The 18,946-nt window shown below is 39.5% G+C and overlaps 1 pseudogene; it reads left to right on the top strand.

The window, feature by feature from the left end:
• The first annotated feature begins 1,771 nt into the window (after positions 1 to 1,771).
• Positions 1,772 to 17,988, top strand: LOC127848004 (uncharacterized; annotated as a pseudogene).
• Positions 17,989 to 18,946: the final 958 nt, after the last annotated feature.

The raw sequence follows: 18,946 nt of genomic DNA, 5'->3' as shown, positions 1-18,946 counted from the left end.
GTCAGAAGTTGTATCTAGATGATCTTAAGGCCAAGTTCAAACATGGGTCTTGCCGGGTCAAAAACTAGATCACGGGGTCACTTAGTGCGTTTTTTAACATTCAGCATGGTGTCCTCTCTCTTTTTCAAGTAGTTTTCATCAAATCTTCATCAAACTTGGTCATAAGTTTAATCTAGATGATCTGAAGGCCAAGTTCGAACATGGTCCATGCCAGATCAAAAAAAAGGTAACAGGGTCACTTAGTACGTTTTACACATAGAGCATGGTGTCCGCTCTCTATTTCAAGTAGTTAAAATCCCACACTTGGTCAGAAGTTGTAACTGGATGATGTGAAGGTCAAGTTCGAACATGGGCCATGTCGGGTCAAAAACTAGGTCACGGGGTCTTTTAGTGTGTTTTAAACCTCACCATGCTGTCCGCTCTCTAATTCAAGTAGTTTTTATCCAATCTTCACCTAAATTGTTCAGAAGTTGTATCTTGATAATGTGTAGGGCAAGTTTGAATATGGGTCATGCCGGGTCAAAAACAAGGTCACGGGGTCACTTAGTGCGTTTTAAACATCACAATGTTGTCCGCTCTCTAATTCAAGTAGTTTTCATCCAATATTCATCAAACTTGGTCAGAAGTTGTATTTAGATGATGTCTAGGTCAAGTTTGAATATAGGTCATGCCGGGTCATAAACTAGGTCACGGGGTATCTTAGTGCGTATTAAACCTCACCATGTTGTCCGCTCTCTAATTCAAGTAGTTTTCATCCAATCCTCACCAAACTTGGTCACAAGTTTTATCTAAATGATCTCTAGGACAAGTTTGAACATGGGCCATTTCGGGCCTAAAACTAGGTCACGGGGTCACTTAGTGCGTTTTTTAACATTCAGCATGGTGTCCGCTCTCTAATGAAAGGAGTTTACATCCGATCTTCACCAAACTTGGTCAGAAGTTTTATGGAGATGATCTTAAGGCCAAGTTAGAACATGGGCCTTTCTGGGTCAAAAACTAGGTCAAGGGGTTACTAAGTGGGTTTTAAAAAGTGAGCATGGTGTCCGCTGTTTTTTTGTGAAGAAGACATGCAAAATATTAGGTGTCAATGCGGCATGTGGGGGTATTCGTCACGTCTGTGACAAAGCTCTAGTTTATTTTAAAAGTGAACAACATTTAAAATTCCTTATCAGTAATTTCTAACACGTATATCACAAAATTTAAAGCTAAAAGCATAACGGCATTTTTCCAGAGGTCAATTTCTTCATGTATAAAGTCAATGTCGATAATATCGAAGTAGCCCAGTCGGAATATTTGTTTATATCGTATTGGGTTTTGCAGATGAGTGATAGCTAAACGCATATCATTAGAAGTGCTTCTGCTGGATAAATCCTGCAGTGTTGATATAAGTAGCAAATAAGGGCTTGAAATCAGCGAATCATGATTGCTTTTGTTCGTAAAGCCTTTTAAATCACAGGTGAACATGTTGAAATCAGAATTTCTTTGTCTAAGTTAATACATAGTCTTTATAAGTGATATTAGGTTGTCTTGCAGCACACGGCGTCATCTTTTGGTCAATTGTATACCAATGGAATCAATAGTTACCGATTACATTCATATGAATTGTATAAATCAATCAAAAGAAGCAGATTTAAAGGTTTACTCCAGCCGCCATTGAGATGATAATAACAAATAGACTATAATGGATTTATGTTCATGCAAGTTGCTGCTTGTTATCAGTACACTTTTATGTTAGTACTATGATGTATTTTGTTAATGAATGTCATATAGGATGCGCAGTTTCGTTGGCCAGCACGCGGCAACCCCCACCTTATCATTGTTCGTGCTCATGATGCCCCATCACGTAAGTGCGGAATCAATTCATGGGCTCTGATATTAAATATCGGAACACATGAATGACGAAGTCAGCGTTTCGTGAATTTATTTTCTATTAATAACTTTAACGGCTGTTGTCCGCTTACCTTAAGTAATGGTCTTCTCGGTGGTGTTGATTATGATAACTTAAGTTTTACAAAACGTACTATTTCGAAGGCTTTTTTTTCTTTTAATGTGTTTTGAAAATTTTACATTGAGTTAGCTCTCGTTATGTAATTTATGACCATTGCTAACGATACAAATTAATCCATACAATTATTTTCCAGGCTTTCCTTCTGAAAAGCGCATGGGGCTTCGAGGTGCGGAAGACCGTGGTCGGATTCGAGGCCCCGGAAGGAGACGTCTGGGACCTCAATATGGACCTACCCCAGGCCTCCATGGAACCCGATCCGTCCGCAGTGGCCAGTCTCACAACCAAGCAGAGACAGGTGCTGTATATATTGTTATTGTAAGTGTTGTTGTTGCTTTTGTTGTTGATATAATACTATTTATTATTATTTTGGCGCTTTTCAGTGTGTCAGTCAATCCGTCAGTCAGTCAATCAGTCGGTCGGTTGTACAGTCGTCACGAAGTCAGCAAACAGTAAATACTGATTACTTGTTTCCTTCTTTGATAGTGCCAGTTAGGTATTATGAAATATTGAGCAAATGTTTAATGCTTGCGTTCTTGAACCGGGAAGGAAAACGGATCCGCACTTATAAACGACGGCTCCACCCATAATCTGGACGCTATCTGCGCGCACTTGAACCGCTACAATGTTGGCAAGGCAATTGGAATGGCGGCGCGTCTCGCCAGCGTCTCCCGGGCCATTGACACTCCGCACTTCCGGTCGCTGGATACCTAAGTACAGAACTGTCTTGAAAAGTGACTTCGGATACAAGATAGAAAGATTTTGTCATAGACTCTCATGAATAGTCTCGTTCAATAAAAAGGTCTATGGTTTTAAAATAAAAATCAATTCATTCCAAAGCAAGTAAACACATCCGCCAACGTTCAGTTTTCATAATAGCCATCTTGACCATTTCTATTTTTTGAACCAGTAATGCTGATACATAGTTTATTGAGTCAGTTCGTGGTAAATGAAAAATCCACAACTGCATACACCTTATTGGAAATATAACTGCGCCGTATTATCGGTATTACTAATTTCGCATGACCTCCGGTTCCGCAGACACCTTGTCGACACGTGGAAGTTCCAGTACGACGCGGTGTGGGGCGGCCTTATTCTGCGTGTCACTACCGGAAACCTGGAGTTCGGCGTCGACTACGGCTTCCCCTACTACAACGACCACCACTTCCACCTTGGCTACTTCATCTACGCCGCGGCGTACTTTGTGAAACACCATCCGCAGTGGAACCAAAGTAAGGCTTGCGACAACTGCACCCTTGGACAAAGTCGCATGTTATGCGTCCTTCGGTGAAAATTTCGACGAATTTTCGTTCCTTCTCAAATCACAAGTATTCCATTTACAATGTGAAGGTTAATTAAAATGAGCTGTGCAGGCCAATCAGGGACAACACTTTCCGCCTAAACTGAATCATTGCTAATAAGAGACTTTCTTTAAACAGAAAATATCATAAAAGCGGAAAGTGTCGTCACTGATAAGCCTGTGCGAACTGCACAGGCTAATCTGGGAAGACACTTTTCGCACATGAATTAATCCCCATTTTCACAGAGCCCAAATATAAATTCAGTGGTCATTGTAAGCCAGCATACGTATAAAACCATATGAATAATCTACACTTACATAGTTTCCAGATCATATATACCTGTGTTTAGGACACAATTTTATTAAAACGAATAATTATCCTGATATGGCAAGCGGTTCGACGCATAATCCCAAGAAACTAGGTTTCTCATGAGAACCTAGGTTCTCTTTTGAAGATTGCACATGGCTTCCAGAACCGAAGTTTTCAAATGAGAACCTAGGTTTTCATGAGAACCTAGGTTTCCAGAATTACGCGTCGGACGGAACCTAGAATCCTATGTTCTCATGAGAATCTAGGTTTTCAGAGTTACGCGTCTTTAATACTAAATTCGTGGTTTTCATTTGGGAACCATAGGTTCTCATGAGAACCTAGGTTCTCATGAGAACCTAGGTTTCCAGAATTACGCGTCGGACGGCGTAAACTTGCTCGTTTGGAATGCGGGACACATATTATTCAGGGCGCAGGATCAATTGGGTTCACATATGATTACACCTTTTGTAAATTATCAATGGATACTGATTTCCAGCTACGAGATATGACCTGTTTTCTCGTCAAAGGAGGACGAATTTGATCAATTGTACAGCTGTACAATGAGATCTAGTGTATGGCCACTAGTATGTGTCGGGGTGTGGACATGTTGTACTAGTCCGTATGACTTCAGACATTCAGTAAATTGTCTAGAGTAACAATCAGACTTGTTGTAAATGTGGATGTTAAAATCCCCCAACAGAACTTGAGACGCAGATTTTGATGTTATTAGTTCAAGAAATTCTGTAAACTCTGATATAAAAACAGCCTCTGTAACTGGGTGGCGTTCAGAATAAGGAGGTCTGTAGATTGCAATAATGTGCAATACGAATGACTGACTGTTTTTTTTTCCATTCAGCATTCTCAAAAGAATGAAATGTTTTGTCTGATATACATCTTGACACTTTAAGATTATCTCTATATATCAAGGCAACCCCTCCGCCTTTACGATCAGGCCTAGGGACATCGTCAAAACAATAGCCATCATGGGACAATTCCCCTCTCACAACGTCATCACCATCAGCTTTCAGCCAAGTTTCAGTGATTACACAGAGGTCAATATTCTCATCAAAAATGTGTTGAAGAAGGTCAGCAGATTTTCCTCGCAAAGACCTTGTGTTGACAGTGGACAGTTTTAATTGTCTCTGTCTTTGTGCGTACAACAAAAGAGTGTGATCAGGTTTAATCTGAATTAAATTAGTTTAAACATATTATTGCTTTTTGGCAAGTACAATATATCAAAATACACAATACAATAGTTATCAGAAAAGGATTGAAACGGAAGAAATAATTCTTATAGAGTTTCTCTCCTTGCGATTATATTTACACATAATTGGCAGTGTATTAGGAAAAATACAGCTTAGTTTATGCTAGACATAGGAAATATTAGTGGTAAGTAATACAAAGGTTTTGAAAGAAAACTAAACAAGAGTAGTTAGGAAAAAAAAAGGAAAAACAAAGAAAACATCAAGGAAAATGAGGACGAAGGATTGTAGATGCGAGGACTTGGATACAATAAGGAAATTAGGACGAAGGATTGTAGATGCGAGGACATGGATTTGGAACAACAACAACTAACCATTACCGGATTGTGAGAAGAATCGCCGGGATTCTTTAATAAATTGTTGAACATGTAGAAAAATATCAGAGTTTTCACTATCGGTAAGATGTGTATTGCCGAAAAGAAGATTATCAAGCTCAACATCGCTGATTAAGCTTGAGATACTGTTCATTAATGTAGTACGTATTGCGTTAAAGTTAGGACATACAAAGAAGAAGTGGTAATTGGATTCAATATCTCCACAGGAACATAGTGGGGATTCGATGATGTTTTTCGCGTAAAGGTGTTCATTAAGCGCACTTGATTTAGTCTTTAACCGCGAATGAATTATTTGGAGATAACGTTTCCCTATATAAAAGTACGATGGTGTTTTAATCAAACTTCTTTTAAGCTTTGATTTAAATATATTCAACGATTCACTACTTTTTACTTCTTCTGGTAGTATATTCCATTTTCGAATAACTGCTGGTAGAAGGGAATTATAATAAATGGTTGATCTTGATTCGGATGTGCGTAAAGCATTTGCATTACGGAGATTATACCTAGTAGCAGCTCCGACATGTTGAGGTACTAGGTCGGTCAAGTACTGAGGGGTGAGGGAATTTTGCATTTTGTAAAAAAGTATTAGTTGATGTTTGTCGCGTCGATCTTGAAGCGGTTCCCAGTTAATTTCTTTTTGCAAATCGTTTAAGGATACTAATTTGGATGCTCCACATGCAATGCGCGCTGCTTCGGTTTGAATTTTGTCGAGTTCATGTTTTTCTGCTTGAGTACAATTATCCCATATTACGTCTGAATATTCTATCAGCGGTCGGATAAATGACATATAAATTATTTCGAGTGATTTACGGTCAAGTTTAAATCTCAATTTACGCATAATATTGATTCGACTCCATGCTTTATCTGATATATATTTAATATGGTTGTGCCACTTACAATCGTTAGAAAGGAAAACTCCTAGATGCTTGTGAGAGCTTACTTCCGGTATAAGCGTTGACAACATTGTGAAATTATAGGTATTCGGATGTTGCTTTGTGGAGAATGTTAGTGTTTCAGATTTGGAGGGATTAAATAAGACATGCCATTTTAAGGCCCAGTCAGATATTCGGTTGATATCGTTATGCAAAATTGCATTTGACGTGTTTGGGTCATCTATGATAATACATAAGGATGTGTCGTCGGCAAATAGACGAATGTTACTTTGGATATCGTTTACAATATCATTTATGAATATTTAAAATAAAAGGGGCCCTAATATAGAGCCCTGTGGAACACCGGCCTCTAGTGAGGCCCAATTTGAGACTGCGCCTGGAAGTACTACGCGTTGACGTCTTCCATTAAGATAGTTTATAAACCAAGAGTGTAACTTTCCACGGATGCCAATATTATTCAGTTTATGTAAAAGACCCAGGTGCCAGACTTTATCAAACGCTTTACTAATGTCAAAAAATACAGCTTTTACTTCTAATCCATTGTCGAGGGCTTTGCAAAACGTATCGTAAATATAGGTTAGTTGGTTTGTGGTTGAATCGCCTGGCAGAAAGCCAGATTGAAATGAGGTCAGAATTTTGTTGCTAATAAGGTGATTGTACACGTGTTTAAATATTATTTTTTCAAACACTTTTTCCATTGTATTAAGCAATGATATAGGACGGTAGTTAATCGCTAATTTAGGGTCACCTTTTTTTAGAACTGCACTGACGTTCGCTTCTTTCCAACAGCTTGGCATTATACATTTGTCGGGTGAAAAATTAAAAAAGTCACATAAAGAGGGGGACAATTCGTGTCTACATTCTTTAAAAATACGGTTACTTATACCATCAGGTCCTGATGCTTTGTCTACCGAGAGAGTTTTTAGAATATCGTGAACATCAGTCGGAGTGATAATGAAAGACTCTAGCAAGTTAGAAATTGGAACATAAGTAAGATCCGGTAAGTTTTCGTTATCAATGTCAATTTTTGACTGACTTTGAAAGAAATTGTTAAGAATGTTCGCCTTTACAACGCAATCAGTTACAATCGAATCGTCAGCGGGATTTATGAGAGCAGACAAAGAGTTATTATAAGGTTTATTGATAAATGGCTTAAGAGTTCTCCACCAGTCCTTAGCTGTGTAGTTATTCTGTTTGAGTTTTTCGCATAGGCTGTCGTAGTAATGATCTTTCGCTTGTCTTATTAATGATGTGGTCTGGTTTCGAAGCATACGGAATTTCGACCAATAATATATACTTTGTTTACATTTCGCGTGTTTGTAAGCTCGTTTACGTTTTCTTATCATACGACGTATATGTATATTGAGCCAAGGGACGTCACGCGGTTTGATCTTTATTAGCCGGTGAGGAATACAAAGTTTAGCATTACGGATAATAGTATCAGTGATATTAGTGCAATATGTGTCAACTTGCAATTGATTCCCAGTTAAATGTAGAGAAAGTTTCGCGTAACAAATCGTAGTTACCGTCCTCATATTTCCATATAAGACGTTCGTATATTTTCGCTTTTGGCTTGTTATATTTGAATAGACCAAAAATAGGGCAATGGTAGCGATACTGTTGATCAAGAAAAGGATCACCGACACCTGATAATACCAAGCTGTTTGGGTTACTAAGAAGCAACAAGTCAAGAATTGCCGAGGAACTTTCTGTGAAATGCGTTGGTTCGTCAATAACTTGGACAAGGCTGTACTCAAGGCACCAAGAATCAAGTTTTCTTGCTAATGTAGGTATATTGTTATTCATGTTAAAATCACCCGTTATTATAATATCTGATATACCGGTGTCAATTGCTAAACCAATAGAGTCGTCAATGAGTTTTGTGTAAGACGCATTTGCATTTGGTGGTCTATAATATAACCCAAATAAGACACGCTTTTTACCCTGCAAGTGTAGTTCAATCCAAATGCATTCTAATGAAATAGGCTCAAGATCAGGTCTGCGTTCATAGTGGATAAAATCTTTTACGTATAGTATGACGCCACCGTGGCTATCATGTGTTCGATCTTTGCGCTCAGGGCGGTGATAAGAAGGGATAAGTAGATCGTCAGTTTCAATAGAATTATTAAGCCAAGTCTCAGTGAAGGATAATACATCAAAATTCGATAGTTCTGCTGTAAGAATATCTAATTTGTTCAAAATACTCTGAACATTATACTGAATAAATGAAAAGTTATTAGGCATTGTCAATAAGTCAGTAAGTGTATTTTTCTCCGTGACAGAGGAAGCTTGAGAACTAATAGATACAGGGCCAGGGTTTAGTTCGATATCCCCAGAAAGCAACATGATTGTGATTAGCCATGTAACTATCAACACTGTTAAAAAGACAAAAAGTGTTTTTCTAACAAATATAACATTAGAATAGTAGCGTTCACTAACTGTCGCGCGTGTGTACGGACGTTTAATATGCCGGAAAAGTTGGGATTGCCCTCTGATGTTTTGTATAGACGATTCAAGAGAAATTTCGTCATTGTACAACGAGATTAAGACTAATACATTTAAAGTTGCGAACCACAATCCGAATGGTTTGTATCTTGGTAAAATGTTATATGTAGCCATCATTACACATTGAGAAAGGTGAGTGCACTTTAGCAAAATTTACAATGATCCAAGATACATCAACAAGTCCTTCGTCCTTAGAATAATAAATTAAAAAAATAAAGCAAATAAAAAAAGTAATACAGAGGTTAATCAGGTGGTAAGAGGTCATTTTGTAAACGAGCTGGTCAGATGGAGAATTAAGTGTCATTCACAATAGTTGGATGGTGTAAGGTGCACTTATTCGATGAAGACTTACATACTTATGCTATAACGGTATTGTACACTTACAAGAAGAAGTAAAAGTACATAGTTACAAGAGAATAACATGCACATCATGGATACATAGTCATGTAAAGAGACATAAGACAGAATTACTCAATTAGAGAATATTCCTTTGGCTTGCAACGTGGATTTTAACAAGGTAGTATTAATAAGCTAATCAAACAGTCATAAGTTAAAATAATGCAGTATGAGTTCGCCAATCGAACAGTTATACAGTTAAAACCACATAAGCTTTCATATTTATGAAGATAGAGTAGTTGTTTAAAGTGGTTCGTGTTATTTTTTATTATTATTATTTATTTTATATAAATCCGTTTAATGTAATAAACAGTTATGTACGAAAAATAGTACTTTAAGAAAAAACACGACAGTTAAACCGTTAAACACGTACACGACAAGAAGACACTATAATTAGCATCATTATGTCAATGAACTAATAATACAGAACCATGTCATACATATGCACACGTACACGGATACATTTAACACACACACACGCTCACACACGCATGCGTATGCATATAGACATATATATATATATATATATATATATATATATATATATATATATATATATATATATATATATATATATATATATATATATACATTTTTATAACGCCATACATGAGTAGGTTTTAACGTTCATATAACATGAGTAACATGTGTAGCTTTATATGTACATGTAATTAGTACTCTAATTTAACAAGAAGTGTAGACAACTAGCGCTATCATACAGTAATACACCTAAAATATATACAGCACTATTATCAAGAGCAAGACAAACTTAATCAGTCAGAGAGTGTGAAATTAATTTGCTACATGCATTATAACAGTGTAGTAGTAAATCGCCAGTCAAGAAATTATACAGCTACAAAAACACACAAGAGAATACTACAGTTATATAATTATATCAGAATACAAATACTTCGGACGAGCAGTGATACAGCGTAGAGGCATAATAACAGTTAATGTATATAAGCTGGTCCAATTTTATTTATATGATGACATTAATTAGGTTACAATAAATATTTGGTACTGTGATACAACGTAGAAAGACAGAGTACGTTCATTTGTGTTGTGTACGTTCAATGCTAATACGATTTTAATTAAGTGCATCTATACAAAATGTATGTATTTAAATTTCCGACTAGCAGAAAGATAACGGTTGATGTTCAGTAAGCATCTTGAAAGGTTGACAACAAAACATATTAATGTGAACATAGGCAATGAGGCATAGCAAATCACTATCAAAGCGGATTTTAAATGTTTGATCGTGATAATGCTTGAACATCACTGAATGGCATTTATTTTATGTGAAGGTGTTTATTCTATAAATTGGATATGAAATGACAAGCATGTGGATCACGTTTAACTGTTATATGGTCGGCCAAGTCTCGAGAATGATATATACATACTGTACAGCGAAGAAAGAGTGGACAATGTTCGTTCAGGCAATCTTCACGCTGGCGACCAGTGCGTATGATCTATTGGCATTGGAGCGGAGCTTGTTTAGCTGTTCATATGTTTCTACACGATGGATCACACGTGCACGATCACGCACTAAAATAGTTCCGTCATGGGTCCATGCACTTTCTACAAGCTTGTCACGTACAATTTTACGTGCATCGAAAAACAGCTCACTGCGATGCTTTGTTAGGGCCTCATTGATGTAATTCCTTCGGTAATTTACGGAGCCTTTAGCCTGAGATCTCACATTATACAGTTTTTGACGGGATTTGTAGGAAACGAACTTTACAATTATGTCAATTTAACACCAGCATTTGATTTAATCCTCAAGCGACCAGCTCGTTTCCCTCTGTATTTTAATAGGTTGTGTTCTTTTAGCTTATATAATGTCTCACAATTAGGTATTTTATTGTTGCGCTGTCCATATCTATAATCTAGAAATTGGTCCCTGCTATACTGAATTATTGTACACTGATTAGGAACAGCCCGGGGTGATCTGTTTTTCATCACCTGTGGAAATATGACTCCAGTATTTGCCTTTTTCAATTTTGTTCAATTGTTTCACATCCAAAACACTCAATGATCCAATTAAAATTCCACAACATAATTTCATCAGCATGTTGGGCATATGTTAATAAACACTAGCCAAAAAACTCCTTTTTGGACAACTTATTTCTGTGATAAATCCAATTATTTGCAGAGCACAAAATATTGCAGCCTACACCTGGCGCACTACATATTTATATAATAAAACATTATTACACATTATCAATAGGGATTAAACGTCTATTTATACCACAATGATTGCTAATTATATTACAGACATACTTAAAAAAGAAAACTGAACCGTACAGTCGTTTGAGGCCCGAACAAGGGAACTGAATATCTGAAACTCATTTAATGCTGTAACAATCAATTATGTAACGATTGATCTGAATTTCTTTCAATTTTTAGTCTCAAAATAATATTTACAATTAAAGATGTATTTCATAAACAGTTTATTTTTTTATTAACGTGTTCAAACCAATGTCGACCGATTTCTTTACTAATTTCATTCCTCAAGAACACCCATGCACGGAAAACGTCGTACATATGAACATGAGGCGGTCACCGACGGCTAATGCCTGTTGTCACAAATATTCACCAGATAAGTACACAAGTAGTTTATCAATTCGACATTGTTGAGATTGGTTTTAGTTCTAATTTTAAACTTCACATATCAAAATGCATTAAAGCTACCTCTGCAAATTATTCATTAAACACGAACAATTTTATATGTAAAGAAATATTTAAAGGGAAATAACTCATACAGAACTCATTAAACTGGAACGATAAAACGATATGCGCATCTCCGTTTGATACCTTAGGTTGATTTCAAGTTTTAATTATCATTCACATCGGTTCAAAAGCTCCTGAAAATGAGCGCGGAAATAGTGACGGACTGGCATACAAACCAACGAATATAATTATGTGGCCCATTCGGAAACGCATTAGGACCGCCTTATTAACACCTCTAGTTCTTTGAACATTTCCTCTTCCGTTAAAATGCGCCCTGATGTAATTGTTTTCGGTTTCTTTTTGTCCTGTGGTGGCATTCTAGGCGGAACGAGTATGTGTCCGAGGGATTCTGGGATCAAACCCTGAACAACAAGAGGGTTTTTCGTAAAGGCCCCGCAAGTTGGACACGTCTCTGCGCTCGGTTGACAGTTATATATTATGAAATCCCAAGAAACCAGGTTTTTCATGAGAACCTAGGTTCTCATGAGAAACTAGGTTTATGAAATCCCAAGAAACCAGGTTTTTCATGAGAACCTAGGTTCTCCTGAGAACCTAGGTTCTCATGAGAAACTAGGTTTTTGAAATCATAAGAAGCCAGGTTTTCATGAGAACCTAGGTTCCCATGAGAAACTAGGTTTATGAAATCCCAAGAAACCAGGTTTTCCATAAGAACTTAGGTTCTCACGAGAAACTAGGTTTTTCACGAGAACCTATGTTTTCATGGGAACATAGGTTCCTATTTGAAAGCCTTAGTTTACGCTATAGAACCTAGGTTTTTCATGAGAACCTAGGATCTTATACACACATGTAACTTAGGTTCTCATGAGAAACTAGGTTTTCATGAGAACCTAGGTTCTCATTCTGAGAACTTAAGTTCTCGTTTAATATCCAAGGTTTTCACAAGAACCTAGGTTCTCGACAGCTTTTCGCGTCGTTCTCTCGGATAACCTAAGTTTTCATGAGAACCCAAGATATCATTTGGGAACCATAGTTCTCATGAGAACCTAGGTTCTCATGAGAAACCTAGTTTCTTGGGATTATGCGTCGAACCGCTTGCAATATCCTGACGCAATATAAAATAAATTTTAGCCTCAGTTTTTTTGTAAAACCATTGTGACGCTCCTGGTTTCAGCTAATAGACACCGGGTCTACCTGTTGGCGCGTGATGTCAGCAACCTCACTGATTGGAAAGGTACTTTCCTGTGTCCCGACACAAGGACATCTACACGGGGTTTTCTTGGGCTTCCGGTCTCGTGCCTTGAGTAAGAGAAGAGGAGTCGGCTTTCGAGGTGATACGCGTGGTTCCTTTTGATTTGAGACGATTTTGATGCAGACAAAGTTTATATGGTTAAGGACAGTACTTAAGGGCGTTTTGGCCTTTTTATAGGCAATTTACATCATCTTTTATCTTACATCCGCAAAACGCGTTTTTATCATTTTTAAGAAATGCAAAACAAGCTTTCCATATTAATTCAAGTATTTTTGCTATCTTATTGTTGTTTATGCATATGATGTGGTATCTGAGTAAAAATAAACGCTGCAAAGTCCACTCGATTTTGAATGCTATGTCTGAGAAAATATGTATGAATGTTATTGTTGATATTTAATACGTGGACGTTTTGCGCGGAAGTGTCATAATTCAACGATATGTTTATAAATGTCACTCTGCAGGGCGTCAACTACATCCACAGCGTTGCGGCGCTAGGCGAGGCTCTCAACGAGATCCTGTCGGTTCGCGAGTACTGGCAGGTGCGCGCGCATAACCGGACTTTCCACCATAATTCAGGACACGGGCGTAGTGGGAATGTTTGGAGAGGACAGTTTATATGCTTTTACGCTGAACTGGCATTGCGACCCCAACGTGATCGCGATGCGCCACGCCTGCATTGTGGACATTCAGGTGATCCCCATAACCGCCTTCTCCAAATATTTGATGGATCAGGTAAAATATTTTCACTTACTACAGTTTGTGCCCTTTAACAACCTGTGCTTATAAAGACTTAAATTTGAGCCTTGTTCTGGGAAAACTGGGTTTAATGCATGTGCGTAGTGTCATCCGTGAAGTTCACACAGGCTAATAAGGGACGGCACTTTTCGATTTTATAGATTTTTTTTTGTTTAAAGAAGATCTCTTTTTAACGAAAATCAAGTCTATGCGGAAAGTGTCGTCCCTGAAAAGCATGTGCGGACTACACAGGCTAATCAGGCACGACACATAAAGCACATGCCTTATGCCCCGTTTTCCCAGAGCGCGGCTCATTAATTTAACAAACATCAATTTCACTTCTGCCAGGAGTGGGCAGCCTCCATCCAGTGTTCGTGCACGGCGGCAATCTTCCCGGAGCGCGAGCCTCAGTAGACCATCGCCGACACGCAGAAGAAGTCCCGCCACCTCGACTCGGTAGGTAGCCTGCGTTTGGTAGGCTTATCATAACCAGCCATCTTTACTAGGTGTGTAGCCTGCATAGGTAAGTACCAGTATAGAATCACCCGCATGTAGCCAGCGTTTTGGTACATGTGTCATAACCAGCCATCTCAACTAGATATATAGCTTGCGTTTGGTAGGTGTGTCATTACCAGCCATCTCAAAAAGTTATGTAGCCTGCGTTTAGTAGGTTTATCACAACCAGCCATCTCAACTAGATTTGTAGCTTGCGTTTGGTAGGTATCTCGTTACCAGTCATCCCAAAAAGATATGTAGCCTGCGTTTGGTTGGTTATCACAACCAGCCATCTTGTGTAGATATGGAGCCTGCGTTTTGGAGGTTTATAATTATCAGCCATCTCATCTCGACATTAAGCCTGCGTTTGGTAGGTTCCTGTATGCCTTCAATCGCCATCTCATATCGACATGAAGCCTGCGTTTAGTAGGTTCCTGTATGCCTTTAATCGCCATCTCATCTCGGCGTGTAATCTGCGTTTGGTAGGTTCCCGTATGCCTTCGATTGCCACCTCATCTCGACATGTAGCCTGCGTTTGGTAGGTTCCTGTATGCCTTCAATCGCCATCTCTTCTCGACATGTAGCCTGCGTTTGGTAGGTTCCTGTATGCCTTCAATATCCATCAAATCTCGGCGTGTAGCCTGCGTTTGGTAGGTTCCTGTATGCCTTCAATCGCCATCTCATCTCGACATTAAGCCTGCGTTTGGTAGGTTCCTGTATGCCTTAAATCACCATCTCATCTCGGCGTGTAGCCTGCGTTTGGTAGGTTCATGTATGCCTTCAATCGCCATCAAATCTCGGCGTGTAATCTGCGTTTGGTAGGTTCCTGTATGCCTTCAATCGCCATCTCATCTCGGCATGTAGCCTGCGTTTGGTAGGTTCTTGTATGCCTTCAATCACCATCTCATCTCGGCGTATAGCTTGCGTTTGGTAGGTTCCTGTATGCCTTCAATCGCCGTCTCATCTCGACATGTAGTCTGCGTTTGGTAGGTTCCTGTATGCCTTCAATCACCATCTCATCTCGGCGTATAGCCTGCGTTTGGTAGGTTTCTGTGTGCCTTCAATCGCCATCTCATCTCGACATGTATCCGCGTTTGGTAGGTTCCTGTATGCCTTCAATCGCCATCTCATCTCGGCGTATAGCCTGCGTTTGGTAGGTTCCTGTATGCCTTCAATCGCCATCTCATCTCGACATGTAGCCTGCGTTTGGTAGGTTCCTGTATGCCTTCAATCGCCGTCTCATCTCGACATGTAGCCTGCGTTCGGTAGGTTCCTGTATGCATTCAATCACCATCTCATCTCGGCGTATAGCCTGTGTTTGGTAGGTTCCTGTATGCCTTCAATCACCATCTCATCTCGGCGTATAGCCTGCGTTAGTAGGGTCCTGTATTCCTTCAATCGCCATCTCATCTCGGCGTGTAGCCTGCGTTTGGTAGGTTCCTGTATGCCTTCAACCGCCATCTCATCTCGACGTGTAATCTGCGTTTGATAGGTTCCTGTATGTCTTCAATCGCTATCTCATCTTGGCATGTAGCCTGTGTTTGGTAGGTTTCTGTATGCCTTCAATCGCCATCTCATCTCGGCGTGTAGCCTGCGTTTAGTAGGTTCCTTATGCCTTAAGTCGCCATCTCATCTCGACATGTAGCCTGCGTTTAGTAGGTTCCTGTATGCCTTCAATCGCCATCTCATCTCGGCGTGAAGCCTGCGTAAAAGTAGGTTCCCGTTTGCCTGCAATCGCTATCTCATCTCAACATGTAGCCTTCGTTTGGTAGGTTCCCGTATGCCTTCAATCGCCATCTTATCTCGACATGAAGCCTGCGTTTGGTAGGTTCCCGTATGCCTTAAATCGCCATCTCATCTCGACATGAAGCCTTCGTTTGGTAGATTCCCGTATGCCTTCAATCGCCATCTCGTCTCGGCGTTTAGCCTGCGTTTGGTAGGTTCCTCTATGCCTTCAATCGCCATCTCATCTCGACATGAAGCCTGCGTTTGGTAGGTTCCTCTATAACTTCAATTGACATCTCATCTCGACATGTAGCCTGTGTTTGGTAGATTCCTGTATGCCTTCAATCGCCGTCTCATCTCGACATGTAGCCTGCGTTTTGTAGGTTCATGTATGCCTTCAATCAACATCCCATCTCGGCATGTAGCCTGCGTTTGGTACGTTCCTGTATGCCTTCAATCGCCATCTCATCTCGGCGTGTAGCCTGCGTTTAGTAGGTTCCTTTATGCCTTCAACCGCCATCTCATCTCGGCGTGTAATCTGCGTTTGGTAGGTTCCCGTATGCCTTCAATTGCCATCTCATCTCGACATGTAGTCTGCGTTTGGTAGGTTCCTGTATGCCTTCAATCGCCATCTATTCTCGACATGTAGCCTGTGTTTGGTAGATTCCTGTATGCCTTCAATCGCCATCTCATCTCGGCGTGTAATATGCGTGTCGTAGGTTCCCATATGCCCTCAATCGCCGTCTCATCTGGACATGTAGTCTACGTTTGGTTGGTTCCTGTATGCCTTCAATCGCCGTCTCATCTCGACATGTAGCCTGTGTTTGGTAGGTTCCTGTATGCCTTCAATCGCCGTCTCATCTCGACATGTAGCCTGCGTTTGGTAGGTTCCTGTATGCCTTCAAACGCCGTCTCATCTCGACATGTAGACTGCGTTTAGTAGGTTCCTGTATGCCTTCAATCGCCGTCTCATCTCGACGTGTAGCCTGTGTTTGGTAGGTTCCTGTATGCCTTCAATCGCCGTCTCATCTCGACGTGTAGCCTGTGTTTGGTAGGTTCCTGTTTGCCTTCAATCGCCATCTCATCTCGACATGTAGCCTGCGTTTGGTTGGTTCCTTTATGCCTTTCAATCGCCGTCTCATCTCGACGTGTAGCCTGTGTTTGGTAGGTTCCTGTATGCCTTCAATCGCCATTTCATCTCGACATGTAGCCTGCGTTTAGTAGGTTCCTGAATGCCTTCAATCGCCGTCTCATATCGACATGTAGCCTACGTTTGGTAGGTTCCTGTATGCCTTCAATCGACATTTCATCTCGACATGTAGCCTGCGTTTGGTAGGTTCCTGTATGCCTTCAATCGCCATCTCATCTCGGCGTGTAATCTGCGTTTGGTAGGTTGTCATAAACCGCCGTCTTTACTCGGTTTAATGTCGAAGTTTCAATGGGATTTTTATCATTTGATAACTCAAGTCTGTATGAAGCCTACTTTGGATGGTGCGTAATAACTCGCCGTTAAATGGTGTTCTGAGTTCCTTTGGTAGTAGAATCTTAAATCGCCATGTCAGTTTGGTATTGAGCTTAGTTGTAGTATGTGTGTGATAGCACGGATGAACTTTGAATTAACGCATGTGCGAGCGTGTACAATTATAAATAAAGTAAGGGAAACAAACGTCAAAGTACAAAGACTTTTAGTGCATAGGAAAATATAACATGCTTTTTAATTTAATGTATAATAAAAGCGCTGTATACTTCTAATATCGTTTACTTTTGTAGACACAAAATACAATTAGGTTTGAAATACCGGTATTATAATACCTTTGCTGTTAGAAATGTTTAATTGTTAGCAGTATTTCATAACAAAATAGGAGTTGTTATTTGTACTACTCACTATTCCTGTTCTGTTATTGTGACGTCACTCCTAGGGCTGGGCGGCGTTCTGTTTCACGGCGATGGCCCCGCTAGACGGCGCTCACCAGACGCAGGTGGCCAACTACGTCAAAAACAAGCGTCACAGGAGCTCGTTGGGGGCACCAGCGCCGCGAGCACACAGCTCTTCATATACGCCAGCACGTGACGCGCAAGATGGCTGATCTGTATCCAACGTTCATTATCGAAATCCTTACACAAATCATATTTGAATAATAAATTACGTGTCGTAAAAGAGTGGGCGTTTTTGTTTGAGTCGCATGCATTGTTTTTGACGATGCTGCGAAGCATCGTCTAAGTTATCATATCATGAAAAAACTCTTCACAATAGCAACCTATGTAAAAGACCGAGCCAGTCCGATTGAGATAGCTCGATTTCTCTAATCGGCATACCTCGCTGATTATCATTGATAAAGGTATAGGAAGCTCAGCTATAAATGGGACAGCATATTCTGGGAAAAGATTTAAAAATAGTTTGAAAACGTTAATTTTAAATCAGTTATATTCAATCCATTATATGTTTATAGATCAATGAAACAACTATGCATTTTCTGTGTTGTATTTGACATTTGTCGTGATTCAGTAAATAAATTGCGAATTAAAACGTGTATAATTAACTTTCAACGCGATCATGAGTGTAAAGAAAACGAATTATTTCGAACCTGCCATTTGTAAACGTTGTAGCAACTATGGTATATAAACAGCATAATAGCCGTATCATATCTGTGATACTTGCTCTTCTGCGTGCTTTCTCATTTTGCATATTTTATAAACTTTTCAAACATAAATTACAGAGCCACATCAGTGCACATACTATGTTTGACAATTCATTCGTTTGTTGGATATTGTTTGCTGTTTTAAACACATATTAGGTCATATCGCTGAGATTTAGTTAACCTTACCATATGTTCATGGGCGAAGTCGCGTATTCAAGTGCTCTTACGATTATGTGCTCATACCCACTTTCGATCGGGAATCATCATGAAATTATTGCCGTACTTAACGAACAAACATGCCTAAGCTTATTGAATTAGAGAAAAAGAACAATAATCGAAAGAGAATAGTATATGTTCATGCACATGGGATTGTGAAATCACGTCCGTACACATAGCATCATTAACT

The sequence above is a fragment of the Dreissena polymorpha genome, chromosome 1 (assembly GCF_020536995.1).
Source record: "Dreissena polymorpha isolate Duluth1 chromosome 1, UMN_Dpol_1.0, whole genome shotgun sequence".
Lineage (NCBI taxonomy): Eukaryota > Metazoa > Mollusca > Bivalvia > Myida > Dreissenidae > Dreissena > Dreissena polymorpha.
The sequence above is the reverse complement of the archived record's forward strand: the minus strand, read 5'-3'. Positions and strand labels throughout refer to the sequence as shown.